Genomic DNA, 19,369 nt, shown 5'->3' on the forward strand with positions numbered 1-19,369 from the left:
AATGAGGATATATGTTAGGAAAATTACTTGTGAAAATTATTTTGGAGTTGCCTGATGTTTTCAATCCTATCCTAAAGTCTACTGAAAGACTTCTTTCTAACCATTCACATTACTATTTGTGTGTTTCTTAAGTTTATTTATTTATTTTTTTGAGAAAGCACATACTGTGCATGTGCATGGGAGAGGGGCAGAGAGAGAGGGAGAGAATCCCAAGCACGTTCTACACGCTAAATACAGAGCCCGATGTGGTATCTGAACCCATGAACCTTGAGATCATGATGAACTAAAATCAGGAGTCAGATGCTTAACCTACTGAGCCAAACAGGTGCCCCATTATTATTTGTTTTTGTCTTAAGTCATTCTGTATTCTACTTAATGAATATTATGGTCTCTGAAGTCTTTAAAATATCAGAGACTGAATTCATGATTTTGATTTCAAGACCGGAGACATGACGGGAGAGAAGATATCTAGGACACTCTCGTTATCCCTTCCCATGTCATAACATAGGAAATTACTTTCTCACTAGACACGTAAATATGACTCAGCTCATTTGTGAAAATACTTGCTCATTTTCTCCATTTGTGATTCGTCTGTTTTCCTTGGCTAATGTGATCTATTTCAAATATGTATGCTATTTTGTTACTTATCATTAATGCTTATTCTGGTGTCTTATCTGTTTAATTTTCTTGTATTTATTTTAAGGAAGGTTACTAATCTTACTTTTCTTATAGCCATACTTGTTAAATATAAGTAGGTGTAGGCATCTGGCCAATACATTACATCTTCTAGGGGGCCATGTTCAAATATTGATGCACTGGAATATACACTATGTTATTATAAATATTATTTTCTCATTTATAGATGTAGGGTTTATACTGATTTCTTAAAATTATATGTGTAGATATTATAAGTGAATTTCATTTCAGCTAGTAAAAGGAACATTACAAAATATCTGTTTTAAAGGCATGTTGCTTTTGATATGACTGAGAAGCTCTGATCTATTATCTGTCCATTATGTCTTCTGCTCAGCCTTAGCATGTAGTCATAATCCGTCTGCACAAGGCCCATTACCATGTGTTTAAACTTTCTCATTTGGAACTAATGTTGGAAGGTGGCCTTCCTGATAAGCTTTCTCTTGGATTATCTTGTCTTATGGGAGAAAAAAATCACTCAAGGTATATAAGGACTAGCAGTCATATGAAAACTTATAGGGCATATTTAAAGGCACCTCAGAATCTGTTCTTTGAAAGGAAGTGCAACATGTCTCGCAAAAGAGAACATCATCGAATGGTTTAAAATTTGACCATTTCTATGACACACCTTTAGGCATCAGGCATGTCATATATATTGGGATTATACAAATGGGATATACAGAGACTTGTGCTCACAGGTTTGGGCTTAGGGAACTGAGTGATTCTGATCACCTGGTTGACATAACTCTCTTCAGGCGAAGGAAGTCAAACTGAGCTTTTCTACTTTCATTTATCTTTACCAGCTGAAGCAATGTGGGCTGTGATGCCAACATTACTTTATTTGAAAATGGTAATACGATTCGGGTGGCTTGGGAAATACCGGAGCCCAATTGCCCCCCTTTTCATTAAAATACCTCTCAGAGAGAGTAGAGAGGAGGAGAATTTGCATGTGCTAACCAGCCATACAGAGGAGGCAAAAGGGAGCTGTCGTCCATCTCAAAGTAACAGTCCTGGCACAGTTCTGTGAAATCGTTTTTAGATCATCTTTATGCCAAGGGGCTTTGTGTTGTTCCTTTCTGTCCTTTGTGACCCTCAAATAAAATGGAAACTTTCTATGTTCATGACTTTCTTTTCATGTGGAGCTCATGGGGGCACAGGGTCATCCTACCAATATATTTTTAAGCTTCACACAATTACCCTCAACCCCAGTAAAGCAGAGAACAGCAGGACTGTATTTATGCCCTGTCCCAAAGAAAAACCACTGTCTTAGGCAGCCCCACAGGAAACCAAACATTATGCGGTGCTTATAAAATATATGAAGGGACAACACGGGGCTAACATATTTAAACATCCTATTACCACACCTTTGAATATCCGTTCTTCCAGCCTGAATTTTCTGCTCTGAAGTTAAGCTGCATGATTCCTCTGCAGGTTGCTGAAGTGGAAATTATTTCTCTATTTGTCTACTGCCTATTATTTTCCAAACAAAATTATCATCCTGTATTATATAAAATTGAGGAGGGGTGGTTATTAACTTTAACCACAGATCCAAGGACAGTTCACAATATATTGCCACTTTGTTCCACTAACCCACACCATTTAACTTGTTCTAAAGTAAACACAATCACAGATTATGGTACAGTTTTGAGAGAAAATTTTTAGTGTCCAAACTTGTTATTTATGCTTTATTTTGTTACAATAAAGTGCAATCTTGTTGATTTTTCCAAAAAAAATGAACACAACAAAAATAACTGACACATAATGTAAAAAAATGTTGGAATTATGATTCTTGAAAACCTAATTCTAGAAAACTTAACTTCTCCAGGATATTATAGCAACTATAGTCTTGAGCAAGACAAATAATTTGAACTACACTTTCTGCTCTCCCATTTGTCAGATGTATTTTCTCAGCTCAGCTGTTCTATTAATCTCATACCTTTCAAGGGAGCACTTCACTAGAAGTCCATCATCAAGTCTTATGCAAATAACAGGCCCAATGTGATGCATCAGACAGCTTTTTCACAGTCTTTGAAGCTTGGAGATTACCTTGGAGTCTCCTATGCAGCTAAATATTCTCTCTAACATCTAAGATGACACTGGATCTCTTAATGACTCCAAATCTGCTGGCTTACCCTTTTGGATCAATGTCAGCTGAGGCTTGATTAATTATGCATATGAAGCATCTGGTCAAGAGAACTTTCTACATTCCCCCCAGCACTTGTGCATATCCCTCACAATTAGAGTATCTGAAAGCCTGATGCCAGCAGGTCAGCAGAAAGACTCTGGTATATGGAGTTGATGAGAATAAATACAGCAGAGTAGATACATGACCGTATAGATTTGGAGCCTACGTTGTTTTCAAGCATTTTACTATGTTACCAGAATGAAAATATTATAGTCCTTGATATAATTGAATCACATTTAAAAATCACTCTTAATTAAAATATATTATTAGATCACAGGATAAACCGGAGTTTCTATTGTATGATCATTTAACAGAGATGGCACATTTTGATTTTCAGTGTTATATAAACTAAGGATTGAATGTAGCACATGGGTGATCTCTACAGAACTAAAGAAGAGTTCTGAATATATATATATATATATATATATATATATATATATATATATGTATATATATATGTTATACACACACACATACACACATACAAACACACTAGAGAATATTATTAAGGATACAAACAGTATTGGGGCACCTGGGTGGCTCAGATGGTTAAGCTTCTGACTTGGGCTCAGGTCATGATCTCTCAGTTCGTGGGTTCTGGCCTGGTGTCGGGCTCTGTGCTGACAGCTCAGAGCTTGGAACCTGCTTTAGATTCTGTGTCTCCCTCTGTGTCTGCCACTCCCTTGCTTACACTGTTTCTCTCTACCTCAAAAATAAATAAACATTTAAAAAAAGAATACAAACAGTAATTTTGTTTAATTTTTAAGATTTTAAATGTGATTTGAACCTATTTGGTCATAAATAGATAATACAATGTTTTATACCAACTGGAAGGATGCATTATGGCAAAACTAAGGATTCTGTCTTTAAATGATTTTCCTATGGTGAGAAAAATGAAACAAACCAATGAAAATAGAGAGTGCCTGGCTGGCTCAGTCAGTGGAGCATGTGACACTTGATCTCACAGGGTTGTGGGTTCAAGTTCCACACTGGGCAGAGAGATTACTTAAAAATAAAATCTTTAAAAAAACAATGAAAATAAAACACATACAGACATGCACTGTTTCTCTTTCTAGCACTATCTGTTTTTATGATTTGGAACCAGATTTAAAACAGGAAACTTCATTGTATAAAGAAACATCATCTTTTGAAAATCGAAATATAACCTAATTACAAAATAATGTTTATTCCAAAAACTTCTGAAAATATAAAAGAAGCACAAATACAAAACCATCAACCATAATGCCAAAGCCAAATGTATCCACCACTAACATGCTGATGTCATTATTCCCATTTTTCTATTCAAGTGTATACACCCATTTTTTAGAAAAATGGAATCATAGGAAAAGTGTTAGCTAATATCCAATTAAATAAGGCCCATTTTTTGCCAAATGGTCTTGCTTTTTGTTAAAAAAATTAAAACATAGTGTTTCATCTCTAATAATCTTAATTTTATTATATCCACGTTGTGAACATCCTTTTGGCAATAAATGGTTTTTTTCATTACATCAACAAAGAAAGGAAATATAAAAATAACTATCATTCATCATTTAGTAAGCACATATTTTTAAAAAATTTTTTAATGTTTATTTATTTCTGAGAGACAGAGCATGAGTGGGGGAGGGGCAGAGAGAGAGGGAGACACAGATCAGAAGCAGGCTCCAGGCTCCGAGCTGTCAGCACAGAGCCCGACGTGGGGCTCCAACTCACAAGCCATGAGATCATGACCTGAGTCGAAGTCGGCTGCTCAACTGACTGAGCCACACAGGCGCCCCTAGTAAGTACATATTTTTGACTACAGTGTCCTGTAATACCCAACAGATTTTTTTTCAATAAATGTCTTTTTAACTCTAACACTAACTTAATCACCTTTTGTTGCTTTAATCTTTCCCCTGAAATCTTGATATATGCTATTATTGTATTTTTCGTATTAGTGCTTGATTTCTTTCTTTTTCTGCTTCCAAGGTTTTATTTCCCCTTTGTTTTGTTCTTATCCAGCATGCCTTCATCAGTCTTTCAAGTGCAAAGTATTATTTATTTTGCCTTATTGCTATTTTCAAGGAAATTACAATCTGGAAACGTTTAGGTATTACGCCTTTCAACTGATTTTAGAACTGTTTGAATGTTGGAAATTTTAAAAATCTTCTACCACTCTGTCAAACTCAACAAATTTGCTAAATCTATCCATATCCTGGGATAACATGTACTTATATCTCTGCTGGCAGTGGACTCATATTTTATCAATTCTTATCATCGGTTTGTACTATAAATTTCCATCTTGTTTTCTCATCAATTTGTGTGGGAGAAGTGAAAACATGGCATTGTATAAATCAGTGGAAGAAGTGGGAAGTGAGGGTCAAGTATTAATGTAGTTCAGGATAGGATCCCAAGTCAGAAAAGCAGTACTTACAATTTTTTTCTTGACTGTTCAATCCCTAACAAAGAATATGCTTTAATTTTATATTCTAAAATGAATTCTTGTGAAACTAATTATGTATATGTTCCCAACACCTCTTTGTTTTGAACATAAATTAGGTTATCACGTAATTATAAAACTTCATGCCTGAGTTGCCCACACACACACACACACACACACACACACACACGCGCACACAATTTTAGTCCCTCCACTGTTTATCTTCACAAAGTTAAAAATCAATGAAAAAACAAGACAGGCTCCTTCTTTCTAATATATTACCAGTCAATCATGAGGTTGCTGTTGTTTTAATAATACTGCTTAGTCAGTATATCTTGACAGGTTAAAATAAAAGTATGAAAAGTGAAATATAGTACATTGATTTGGACTTGAAAATGTTGCAACCTATAACCACAAATACCATGTTATTTCTCTAAAACTGAGGAGCAAAACCAATGCTATTCATGTAATCTAACAAGCAAAAGGTTCTATCCCCTATAAACATAATGCTTATGATTTAAAAGGGTTTGTATTTTAGATACGAGGATTTTGGCTGTTGTTTTACTTAGGCATAATTCCATTTGGCAAAATAGCAAGTAGACAGCTTCCAAAAGCTACTCTTTGTTCCCATATTTCCTATATCTTTACTTTTGCCACTATTTTTTCTATTATCAATTTTTTATACTGGCATTTACACTGTGATATACAGTGCAAAGGAAATTGCTTGAATTAAAATACCTAGGAATTTCACATCAAGGGTAAATTTTAAAGAAGAATAATGCTCCATTATCAGAAGGTTATTTCCACATATTTCCACATGCCTATAAATTAATAGCTCCATGTTTCCATTAAAATAAAAATGCACTTAAAATGGCCCTCTAAATTGTCCTTTTATCCTTAAAGATAACAAATAAATGCAGAAAGGTACATTTATTAGAAGTGTATACTTTAACCATTGGCTAGTAAGATGTTTCATGTTTAAACCACAGAGCCGCGGGGCGCCTGGGTGCCTCAGTCAGTTAAGTGTCCTACTCTTGGTTTCTGCTCAGGTCATGATTTCATGGTTCATGATTTCAAGCCCTGTGTCCTGCTCTGCACTGACAGCACAGAGCCGGCTTGGGATTCTCTCTCTCTCTCTCTCTCTCTCTCTCTCTCTTTCTCTCTCTCTTCAAATAAATCAATAAACATAAAAAAAAAATCACATAGCTGTGCTGTGGCTAAGTCTCATAGCATTCAACTTTCCACCTCTGATTTTAGAACACGTAGTCATTAAACTTTCCAAAGTTATCAGCAGGATGACAAGATTCGCACACAGTCGGATATGCCAGCTGTAGTTCCTTAAGCCAAGAATCACTATGTTGAAGCACCTTACCCGAACTAAACACACAAAACATCATAAAATTCCTCAGTAATTATTAGCCTGAAGTTTCCAGTTTGAAAAAGAGGATGAATTTAAACTCACGTTGTAACTGTAATTTCCATTTGCTACTTTTACCTCTTAGATGAGGGTGCAAGCTGTGACACGGCAGCTCCAGCCGTCTTACTCCATCAGTCTTACTGAAAGCCATCAAGTTCTCTTGCACTCTTCTGCTCATTTCCTGCAATGATGCAAAGAAATAAGGCCGTTTTTCACTGGCACAATCTTTCTGAGAAAGGAATCTCTTGGGTTAGCCCTACTACCGCTAGGGATACATCATGAAGTGCTAATAAGTGATACAAATGTATACATGGATGTTTGTTGCAATATGTTCATGAGAGTGAAAAAGATATGTGGAATGTATGTGGAAAACTGACGTTTTCCTTAAAAGAAATAGATACAGGGGAGCCTGGGTGGCTCAGTCAGTTAAGTGTCTGACTCTTGATTTCAGCTCAGATCATGATCTTGGCTCAGGTCCTGATCTCATGGTTAGTGAGATCAAGCCCCACGTAAGGCTCTATTCTAACAGCCCCAAGACTGCTTGGGATTCTCTCTCTCTTTCTCTTTCTGCTCCTCTCCTGCTCTCTCTCTCTCAAAATAAAAATAAATAAACATTAAAAAAAGAAATAGATATATTTTAATTATCATAAATAATGAAAATCAAAAGATAAATATGGAAAGGGCAGATAAGTAGACATATAAATAATATCTTATATGTATATTTTGAGACTACATTAAATCCTTTTGAATTAAAGTTCCACTGGAACTTTATTTGGTAAAGAGAAATTTAGTGCCACAAAAGATCTATCTTGGGTGAGTGAATGATTTGCAGAAAACTACATAGGATTTATACATGTTTAATCTATACTTTTCACTTAGATGAGCTTTGGTGTTCAAATCAACAATTCTTGGCCTGTTTTATCTGGACATCTCACTACAACTCATCCCAATTTCTTTCTGCTTCTAACAGCTTAATTAAGAGATAATTCATATTATACAATTTACCATTTAACATATAAAATTTAGGTATTTTTTTAGTATTTTCACAGGGCTGTACAATCATCACCATAATGTAACTTAGAACATTTTCAACTGTCAAAAAGAATGGTACCCATTAGCAGTCACTCTTTATTTCCCCTCAATATCTCCCCAGCTAGAGATCAGTGGTTACTGATCTACATTTGGTACCTACAGATGTGCCTATTCTGGACATTTTATATGAATGGAATCATACGTATGTGGTATTTTTTGTGATTGGCTTTTTTCACTTAGTGTAATGTTTTGGAGTTCCACTCATGCTGTAGCCATGTATCAGAGCTTTGTTTCTTTTTATTGCTGAGTGATATTTCATTGTATGTATGTATCACCTTCTGTTTAGCCATTAATCCATTGGTGGACATTTGGATTGTTTCCACTTTTGGGGTAATACAAATAATGCTACTATGAACATCGGTGTTTGAAGTTTTGTGTACTACTTTTACATTTCTCTTGGACATATACCTATGAGTAGAATTCATTGATCATCTGGTAAATCAATATTCAACATTTTAAAGAATTGCCAAACTGTTTTCCAAAGTGGATTCACTGTTTAATAGTCCCACCAGCAATACATGAGGGTTCAAATTTCTTTACATCCTTGCCAACACTTGCTATTGTCTCTCTATTTGATCATAGCCATCTGAGTATTAGTAGTATTTTACTCTGATTTTGATTGCATTTCTCCATGACTAATAATGTCGAATATCTTTTAAACTCTAGACTTGACTATAATCCCCAAGAGATTTCATAGGATATATCTTTCCCTGCTTCCCTCTATAAATTTCTAGCTGCTTTGATATTTAGTCGTGTCCTGGAGCTACATCCTTTTTAAACTGGGTTTCAACAGTACCCTTAGGCAAAGTATTCTCCACTGTCTGTTCCAAATGAAGTTAATCCCCCTCAGGCCGAGCCCCTGGAGCTCTTCATTTAAATTGCTTGCCTTGTCTCTTGGGCAGAATCCCTGTGTGCCTGCACCAGGACTGGAGGTGGTGAGTCACTTTTCCTGAAGAGACATTCTCATCCTATGAAAGGTCATGGAAGGAATGTCAAGCCTCGGTCTTCTGCGCTTGTCTTTCCCAGAGTAGAGTAGAGTTTCTACTCTGAGAGCATACTGGGGCAAAGGTAATTGTCCTTTTATTCTCAGCCTTCCCTATCTGAGGAGGGAGCTCTGGCCCTGTTGGCTGTACCTGCCTCGAATAGAGCTTCTAGGATACAGAACTGGAGACATGAGGAACACCAGTGTTCTGCTCTTCCCAGAGTGAAAGCACAGCTCTAGGCTTGGAGCTCGGAGAGGGAACCTATCTTCTTGGCTGCACCCGCACTGAACAGAATGCCCAGAATGGTTATCGTAAAATAGATATGTGTGAAGCAGAGGAGGGAGCAGATTATGGCTCAAATGTCACAGATTCACACTGGTCCTACTGGGATTAGCATATTTTCCTCAAAAAATGTTTCTCCATTTGCTGTTTCCTCATAGGACAATTTGCAAAGGCTTAAAATATTGTTGTTGTTTTTAAATAATATTCATTGGTTCAGTTGTTATTTTACTGCTGCAGAGAGAGTCTATCAATCTCTTTACTCTGTAATTCTGGAAGTTCTGTCCTCGTTCTAATTTTTAACCCAAATATATACTTTTTCACTTCAGCAATAAATGTTCACTCTTCCTTCATTGGTATTCAGATAAAGACAGTTACACAATTGATGCCCAAAATATGTTAGATAAGTCATTAATGGTAGAGATTCAGAACTGAATAGGATTATTTTTACTTCCTATCCCAGAGAGCTTAGAACCATCTGAGACACAGACATGCATGCATACTTTAGAAATGCTAACACCACACTTCAACATTCCAATGGATAAAATAGGGTGGATATAGACCAAAACCTTTCATAAACCCCAGACTCAAACATGCCAGACCTGCAAGTTAGAGTGAGATACTCCCTAAGAATTATAAAATGAGAAATTCAAGTTTCCCTCCATGAGTTAAGCTAAAAACATTGCAAATAGACAGGAATATACAAAGTATATTGCAAAGTATACATTGCAAATAGACAGGAATATACAAAGATACCTTGAACAGAAAATGGATACCTAGACAGAAAACCAGATTTTCAGCATGATTGAATTAGCACATCTATGAAATGCATATGCAGTGAAAAGGAAGCAAAGAAAAACATCAGAAAAAGGTGTAACTCTTTGTGATGATAATTTTTATGATAATTATTAGCAAATGGATTCCCTGTATGTTGACAATATCATTTCTTATGTTAACATAACTCTGGGTAAAAAAATGTTTAAGTCACTAGTTTTCATTATTTTCATTCCACTGACAAGAACATATTTATTGTGAAATGGGCAATGTGTACTTCTCAGCCTAATTACTTTAGATATTTGATTCAATTAAACATCTACTTGTGTTTGGTTTATTTGTTTATGAGGGACTTATGATTATGGTCTAGATCTCTATGTGGTTCTAGCTACCAGATATGAGTGACTTTTTCTTGCACATAGATATTCTGTAATACATGCTAATTTAATTTTTGTTTTATAGATTTTTTTTAGGTTTTATGTATCACTCATCAACTGTGGATAATGTGGGCATGCCTTTGAAAGATGAAGGTATATTCATTATGACGATAAAATTAGGTTTCTGTTCACATAGAGTTGCACATTAGATACTGGATTATGATGAATGAACTAAGGTAATTAAGTGCATTCTGCAGAGTCTCTTGGGAAAAAGTGAATGGCTAGAATTCCCCAGAAAACACACTTCTCCACTTGGCCCAAGAGAAATGTTTAATACAGCTTTCTCACTTAAAAGTTCTATATGAACTAAATTGAAAATTAGATAATGATCATGACAGTGACTCTTATGTTGAATGCAACTGACTTCTAGTTTCTGTGATAACAGTCTTATACCTCTTTCTCTCTTTTCTTTTAATTGAAATATAGTGACACACAATGTTACATTACTTCCAGGTGTACAGCATCCTGATTCCACAAGTCTACATGTTATGCTATGCTCACCACAAATTAAAATGTCTCTCATCTTACCTCATAAGCTGCAAGAGAGTTAACAATGGGTTGTGGATTCATTTCAGTAATTGCAAAAATGTAGTATTTTGTTGATTTCTCTGTATGTTTCTGAGGATTTGACATTGAAGTTAGCTTCCGTTGAGCTTTTATTTTCTGTTTAAAAGCCCTCCTTGTTCTAAACTGCTCTGGTTTGGTTCCTTAGTGAGTAATGTCAGCATTTTGTAAAGTCTTATGGAAAGTCAATATAAGTTAGCTTTCAGAATCTCACACGTAAGTCAGGGGAGGATGCCATGAAGGATTCTTCCTGATGTTTACTCTTGTACTCCTGTGAAAACATACAACACATGCAAACTTGAACCCTACCTGCAAATGGAAATACATATACATATATGACACATTCAAACTCACAGAGCCATGGATATACATTTACAAATAAATGTAACTCAGACTCATAACACTCAGACATGAGCACGTACATTACACACACAAACACAGATGTACATATGGACACGCACAGACACGTATACATATATACACTTACAAACACGAACACATCTCTACAAATAAAATCATATACAAAGACAATTACACACTCAGGCACACACATACACTGACACACACACATGCACGCAAAACTCATCATGTATATAATGGATACTCTCTAAAAATAATTTAAATAATTTTGAAACACATAATAAAGTTAATATACTGAAATACACTTTAATACTTCAAATTTCTCCCACATTAGCATATTAACTGTCACTTAGAGAACACAGCCTCTTGCAAAAGATATTTAGATGTTACAAAGTGATAATTTCATCTCAGAAGCTGAATTCAGTCATTCCAACCTCAATTCTTTAGCTTGTAGCTTTTTACATGCATTCTCTAGGTAATCTTTTCCCTTCCATCCTTCTTTCTGTCACTAAGTTTTATGATAATAGTTTTCTTCATTTTATAACTTTACAGTCTCAGAATATATACATAAATAGTTCATCATTTATTTAAAAATTGAATCTACATTTCAACCCAATAACTCCACATGAGCTGCATTCTATCAGATTATGACTTCATTTGGCAATTCTATAATCAGCTCAAATTTAATATGTTAATTATTAACTATATCATATTTTTATAGGTTAAGGAAACCTGTCTCTAAGTCTACCCCAAGGAGGTACTTGTGAATGGGGCTTTCACTGTGAGGAGCAGGTAAGTAAAACAAGTGAACGTAGAGAAGCTTCTTTCCTTCTGCTAATCACTCTAGAGTGGCCAAGATTTCTCTTCTCTTCTCTTCTCTTCTCTTCTCTTCTCTTCTCTTCTCTTCTCTTCTCTTCTCTTTTCTTCTCTTCTCTTCTTCCCTTCTCCTCTCTCCTCTGCTCTTTCTTCTCTTCTCTTCTCTTCTCTTCTCTTCTCTTCTCTTCTCTTCTCTTCTCTTCTCTTCTCTCCCCTCCCCTCCCCTCCCCCTCTCCTCTCTCTTCTCTTCTCTTCTCTTCTCTTCTCTTCTCTTCTCTTCTCTTCTCTTCTCTTCTCTCCCCTCCCTTTCCCCCTCCTCTCTCTTCTCTTCTCTTCTCTTCTCTTCTCTTCTCTTCTCTTCTCTTCTCTTCTCTTCTCCCCTTCTCCTCTCTCCTCTGATCTCTCTTCTCTTCTCTTCTCTTCTCTTCTTTCTCCTCTCCTCTCTTCTTTCTTCTCTTCTCTTCTCTTCTCTTCTCTTCTCTTCTCTTCTCTTCTCTTCTCTTCTCTTCTCTCCTCCTCTACTCTCCTCCTCTTTTCTTCTCTCTTCTCTTCTCTCCTCTCCTCTAATCTCCTCTCTTCTCCTCTCCTCTTCTCCTCCTCTCCTCTCCTTTTCTTTTCTCTTTTTTCTCTTCTCTTCTCTTCTCTTCTCTTCTCTTCTCTTCTCTTTTCTTCTCTTCTCTTCTTCCCTTCTCCTCTCTCCTCTGCTCTTTCTTCTCTTCTCTTCTCTTCTCTTCTCTTCTCTTCTCTTCTCTTCTCTTCTCTCCCCTCCCCTCCCCCTCTCCTCTCTCTTCTCTTCTCTTCTCTTCTCTTCTCTTCTCTTCTCTTCTCTCCCCTCCCTTTCCCCCTCCTCTCTCTTCTCTTCTCTTCTCTTCTCTTCTCTTCTCTTCTCTTCTCTTCTCCCCTTCTCCTCTCTCCTCTGATCTCTCTTCTCTTCTCTTCTCTTCTTTCTCCTCTCCTCTCTTCTTTCTTCTCTTCTCTTCTCTTCTCTTCTCTTCTCTCCTCCTCTACTCTCCTCCTCTTTTCTTCTCTCTTCTCTTCTCTCCTCTCCTCTAATCTCCTCTCTTCTCCTCTCCTCTTCTCCTCCTCTCCTCTCCTTTTCTTTTCTCTTTTTTCTCTTCTCTTCTCTTCTCTTCTCTTCTCTTCTCTTCTCTTCTCTTCTCTTCTCTTCCATCTCATATAGAAAAACAAACAAACAAAAAACAGACTCCACCCTGTAGTTTTGATTGCTCTAGACCTCCTAGAATACTAAGAGAGAATTTGGAGGAGAAGATCTGAAGTAGATGGAGAGAGAAAAGTCACAAATTGTTGGGAAACAGTATGGCAAAACTCATTAATAATCCCCAGTTTGGATGGAGGATTGCTGAAGCACTCTTATGTTATGGAGGTTGGGGGTATCTCTAACTGCCAATCCAGATGTTAGCTGTATGTGGCAGTTAAATTTAAGTAAAATATAATCTCTGTTATTTTCCATATTCTGTAGGTAAACTATGTCTTTTCCATTGAGTTCCTTGTTGACTTTTATTATCATAATAATCCCTGGCTCCATATTTTGACTCCTTAAATGCTTTCATTTTTACAAGTGTTTATAGAGAGCATGAAAAGAATAGATTTATAAATAAAGATATGCCTGCCACTAGAGTGCGTGGGTGGCTCAGTCGGTTAAGCATCCAACTTCTTCTCAGGTCATGATCTCATGGTTCATGAGTTCAAGTCCTGCATCAGGCTCTGTGCTGGCAGTGTAGAGCCTGCTTGGGATCCTGTCTCTCCCTCTCTCTCTCAAAAATAAGTTAATTAAAAAAATATGCCTGACTTTGTTTTTTGAAGCACTACATATACCCAATATAAGTAGAGTTTTTCTCAAAAATGTACCTGTCAATAAAAAAGTTGCCTTAGTGTGTATATTTAAAATTTCTACAATGATTGAAAACCTTAGCAATTACTTTATTTTTTCCATATATTTCAATGAAAAAGGATCATATAAAAGAATGTATTAAATGTGTATGTAGAACTTAAATTATAACATAGCAAACACTTATGCATCCACGACTCAGGTTAAGAAGTGGGAAAATGGTGGTAGAATAAAAACCTCCTGTATATAATGGTTGAGTAGGAACAATAACCTTAAGAAAAGCCTTTTTGGAAAAAGAAATAATTTGAAAACACACAATTGCTGAGGCTCAGCAGTTTTACCATGCTAACGAGTGGAAATTATGAAGTCTTCCTCTTCTGACAGTGCAGTGGAGTGTGTTGTTATCCTTGATTAATCCATTTAGCAACACTTAGTTTTTCTTTCTGGCAGTAACTATTATTGTTAATGCCTATATATGAAATAGATGTTGTAAATGTTTCTGTGATTTGGATAATACCTCCCTTATAAACCATTTCAAATAGAAAAGGAATTAATATAGGGGATTCACTTGAAATTTTTGAAAACTCTGGAGGAACAAAAGAAAAAAACAATGCCTTACCTTGAGATCAGGAAGCTTCTATCAACCCTGGGCTGGAGGGCAAAAAGGGGAGGGTATGTTTATGAAGAAATTACTATTGTCTTGGGCTGAAGATGCAAAACAGGAAGAGAATGCTACCCAGAGAAGAGAAAGCTCCTATCATCCCTGGACTGGAAACAAGCTCACACTCACTAAAGAAAATGTTGGCAAGTTGTATGGGTGCACCATGTTGTAACTGCTGGAGCTGTCAGCCATTGTAGCTAATGCTCCCGAATTACTGTCACCAACATTGCTAAAATCACAGTGGTAGATATTAGAATCTGTCTGTTGCTAATGAGAAATTCTGCCTGAGTTTCCAGGCTGCTGACCCACTTCTCAGATTTTGGACTCAGGACTATATCAAAAATCACTTGAATAAATATCCACCCTGCCATCCGGCCCTGTAAATTTCAGACTTACCAGCCCCCACAACTGTCTGACCCAATCTTTAAAATACATTCTCCCCCAATTCTCTCTCTATCTCTCTCTCTTTCTCTCTCTGTAGATATCTTATTGGTTCTATGTCTCTGAAGAACTCTACCTAATACAATGTTCGTGTTACCAAAAAAGAAATTCTAAATGGATTAAAAAGTCAGATATAATATTACAAAATTTCCAAACAGTGATACAAATGTAATGGTTCATATATAATAAGTCTTGGTGTGTTTTAACATGGAAAAATAAATCACAAGTGAAAAGATTAATACATTTGACTTAATTTTTAAAAGAAAAATATTCTGTATAGAAGTAATCATAACCATCATAAAGCTAACAACTAGAAAAAATAAGACCAAAAAATGATGAATATCTTTTATATATCAAGAGCTACTACAAGGTACAATGTACTAATATAAAAAAATTATAACATAGAAAAAAAATGCTTAAGGGCATCAACAAACAATCTCCAAAAGTAAAGATGAATTAATAATAAAGATATGGTTAAAATGGACTGTCATGTAAGCAAATATATGAATTGTTATATTCCTGACATACAGTCTTGTTTGGGTTTCAAACAAATGCCAATTTTTTGAAAAGCCATTTAGTAATATGTATTAAGGGCCACTGACTTAGTAAATCTGCTTTTAGAAATATGTCTTAGGGAAATAAACAGAGATGTAGACACAGACTTATGTACAATGATATTCATTGCAGAATTTTTTATACTAGTACAAAATTGGAAGCAACTTGAAATAACCAACACCATGGAGAATACTAAATAAATCATTATACTTTCACGTAAGGGAATATTATAAAGGCATTAAAAATCATGCCTTAAGGAATATGCAATGACATGGGAAATGCATAAAATATAATGTTAATTGAATTTCCTTCTAAAAAAATGATTCTGCAAGTGTCTGGATCATGATGGTGATTTATGCTAACACATTTAATTGGCCTTCACCCAAAATTCTGACTGAAATGGACAAAGAATAAAAAAATGGTAATAACTTATTTCAGTATTAGAAAATAGGAGAGCTGCAAACTGAACACTATGTAGCAGGACATAAACATTCAGCCCATGAAACTTCAGTTCTTTTGCTTCAGTTTTGCTGTACCCAGTTCAGTTTTCCCACTGGTAGGGCAGGTGGGGTTGGAAGTTATATCCTTTACTAGGATGGTACGCAATCATATCCGCAGAATAAACAATGGTGTTTCTCAAATGAGTGCTGTCTCTGGACTTAAAGAAGTGGAAGCCAATTTTTCATTATCCCATACCTGGGAGCAGGTTAATGTGTGGTTTTCCTCTCTCAAATATCCACTGGGAGTTACTGTGGAAAAAAAAGAAAAACAATAAATAGGGTAAGAGCCTAGAGAAGAGCAGAAGAGTATATAGGATGCAGCCACATTTAAATGCCTTTGTACCAATGGGGCCTGAAGTTCCCCCAAACCCTTTTGCCTCTGTAGTGGCCATTCAAGTCACCTTAAATCTTCCAATGTCCTTGATGCCCTGCTAGAGTCCTAAATGTGTGGATCTATATGGGTGGACATAAACCCAATGCAGAGGCCCAGTTTTCCCAGTTTTGGTGGAAAACCTCTTTAGATTAGTTGCAGCTTAGAGCCTAAGCGAAACAAAATCAAAAGGGGGCTATGTTTTCTCAATTATCAGTCCCTCTCTTCTCTCTCCAATTCCAACCCCATAATCAGACAATGAGGAAAAACCAGCCCAGGGCACATCGGCAAGCAAATGTGGAAATACAAACAGGAGAGCCAGATCCTTTGCCTTAATGCCCAAGGCCTTTTGATGGCTCCTTTCATGACAGGGCAGCAGCAGGCCTTGGAGGTGACTTCTTTTTCCAGCTGCTTGGAAGAGATTGTATCCTAAGAGCCACATACCATATACTTATGCAATCATACAATATTTATGATTACCGCTCTGTCCCAGACACTGCTAGACACTGCATGTATATAATAATGAATAAAATAAACATAAACCCTGCACTCCCTAGGGCCTACAGGCTAGTGTAAGAAGTAAATAGAATAGGTGATAATAGCAGTGTAATCTAACTGGAGCCAAACACAGGAACTACAGGCAATATTAAGTCATTTGGATTTTATTTTAAATGCAATAGGAGGCATTGCCTTGATGGAGTTTATTCAGTGGGGCATGAAGAGATCTGCATTATCAAAAGATTCTTCAGGCTTCTAGGTAGAGAATGGATTAGCGTGTGCAACAGGGAAACAATGAACAAAAGGAAATGATAGTATCTCGCTGAAAGGTGATAGTAGCTTGATGTAGGGTAGTCAAAATGGAGAGAAACAGAAGCTTTGACAAGAGTATATTTAAAGTAAAATCATCAGGGCTTAGTAATAAGGTTAACATGGGAAGAAGGAGAGAAGTGGTCAAAAGATGTTTCCAAGTTTCTGACTTACATTCGAGGCAGACTATGGGAATTTTAGTGAAAAAGGGTAACGGAGAAGCAGGATATGGGGGGAACAGATCAACACTTCATGGGAGCCATGTTACAATGAGATATCAAAGTGCAAATGTCAGGAAGTTATTTGTATATAATACCTAGAGGTCAGAAACCAGGTTGAACCTGGGAGATAACAATGTGAAGCCATTGTCTTAGAGTGTGTAAAGCCATGAGAATAGGTGGGTCATTTAGGGTTTACGTTATCCCTGTATCGTTCCTAAACATGTTAGGGGTATCAGTTGTGTCCAGTTTAACAAAACACTAACAATACTCTAATTTTTTGTGATGATGTAAAAAAATGGTTGGGAATAACAGAAGACAATTCAATCATTCTCCTTTAAGCAACATTTATTAATTCTGCTTTTTTAAATTATCTCTGTACTTATTTATTTCACCTATTTGATAGCTCCATAATTGATAGAAACCATTTCCAATCTTCTACTGTAAGGTTTCTATAAATTTTCTCAGGTCTTGCAAAAATTTTTATTTTAAATATTCTGAGATTATGTTATCTAGCCCATAAGCAGTCATAGCTATTTGTCCTTCCTCCTCTGTAATGACAGTATCTGTATCCATGCCCTGGATTCTCATCTCCTCTTTGTATTTCCTCAGGGACCTTCCTCCGCAATCTCTTTTTTCCTCAGCTTGAATTTCCTCTCTCTTCTTCAGTTTTTAATATGTTCAACTTTTTCCTGTCCTCAAAAACATGCAAGTTAAAAATAAGTTCCTCAGACTGACCCTGCATCCCATTTCTGCTGCAGAATGAGCTGTATTCCTTTGCAGCCATAATTCTCCACTCTAACACCCTTTTACTACCCCTGCCCCTTTAACAAACTGTTTGCAATGTTACTTCTAACACTGTTGTTGCTAAATCCGGTGGGCACATATCTTACTTGACATCTCTGAACCAATTCATAACTCTACTTCCTTGGTTTCAATTCCATTAAAATGCTAATGACTGCCAACTTTGTTTTTCCTGCTCAATCTCTCCTGAGTTTCAGACTCATATATTTAGGGAAAATGCACAATTTTTCCATTTGATTGGGTATTTTAATTAAAATTTGAGAGGGTCATCATTGGAGCCCTGTGTTTACACTGCCATCTTACCTGGTAGTCAGCAGAGTCAGTAAGAAAATTCAAAAGCAAATGATATTAGATGGATAGTAGTATTGGTTTATTTAAAAAATTTTCTATCATAGATGCTACATAAAATGACAAGTCAGTGTTTATTAAATAAGCACGAAGCTGAATTCAGTAACGGGGTTGAAATAAGGGTTGGTTCTGAATTCAGAAACAGGGTTGAACATCAGCAACTGATGTTCATTTTCATTATCTTATCTTGATAGAGACATCTATGTAAAATTAAATTTTACTTGGTTTAATGGTTTGGAAGTGGCTGGTTGTGCTTCATGGTTAAGTGTACTTATTTGAAGATGATGACAATGGAGTATTCTGGAATTCAGTCCTTGCTCCCTCCAGAGTAATTGCTAGTTTCTCCTTACAGTAGTTTGTCTTTGAAAACTGTATCACACAGAATGAATGATAATTTCTTTTTATTTGACTCACGAGTTTTAAATCTGTGCAGTAAACTTGGAAAGTTTGCCTTTATTCCAAAGCAACTTGAAAATGTTTTTCAAAACGCACAAGTATTCCAGTTATCATTATTTGAAAGGAGTCCTGATTTTCCTTCTGAAATTATGAATCTTTGATATAAAATGAACAAATAATTGCATTTCATCTCACTTTTTCATAACATTTGCTTTTCTTAGTTCACATTTTGACTATACTCAGTTTTTTGTGCTTTGCCCCTTTACTTTTAATTTTTAATGTATGCTCAAATTTAACCTCCACATTCTTATATTTTTAATGTAAGAATTTTTCTTTTTTTACAGCTTGAACTATGATTTTATGAATAGTGAACAAATTTTTTTAATTTAAAATGCAATGTTAAA

Source organism: Neofelis nebulosa, chromosome 8 (genome assembly GCF_028018385.1).
Source record: "Neofelis nebulosa isolate mNeoNeb1 chromosome 8, mNeoNeb1.pri, whole genome shotgun sequence".
NCBI classification, from domain to species: Eukaryota; Metazoa; Chordata; class Mammalia; order Carnivora; family Felidae; genus Neofelis; species Neofelis nebulosa.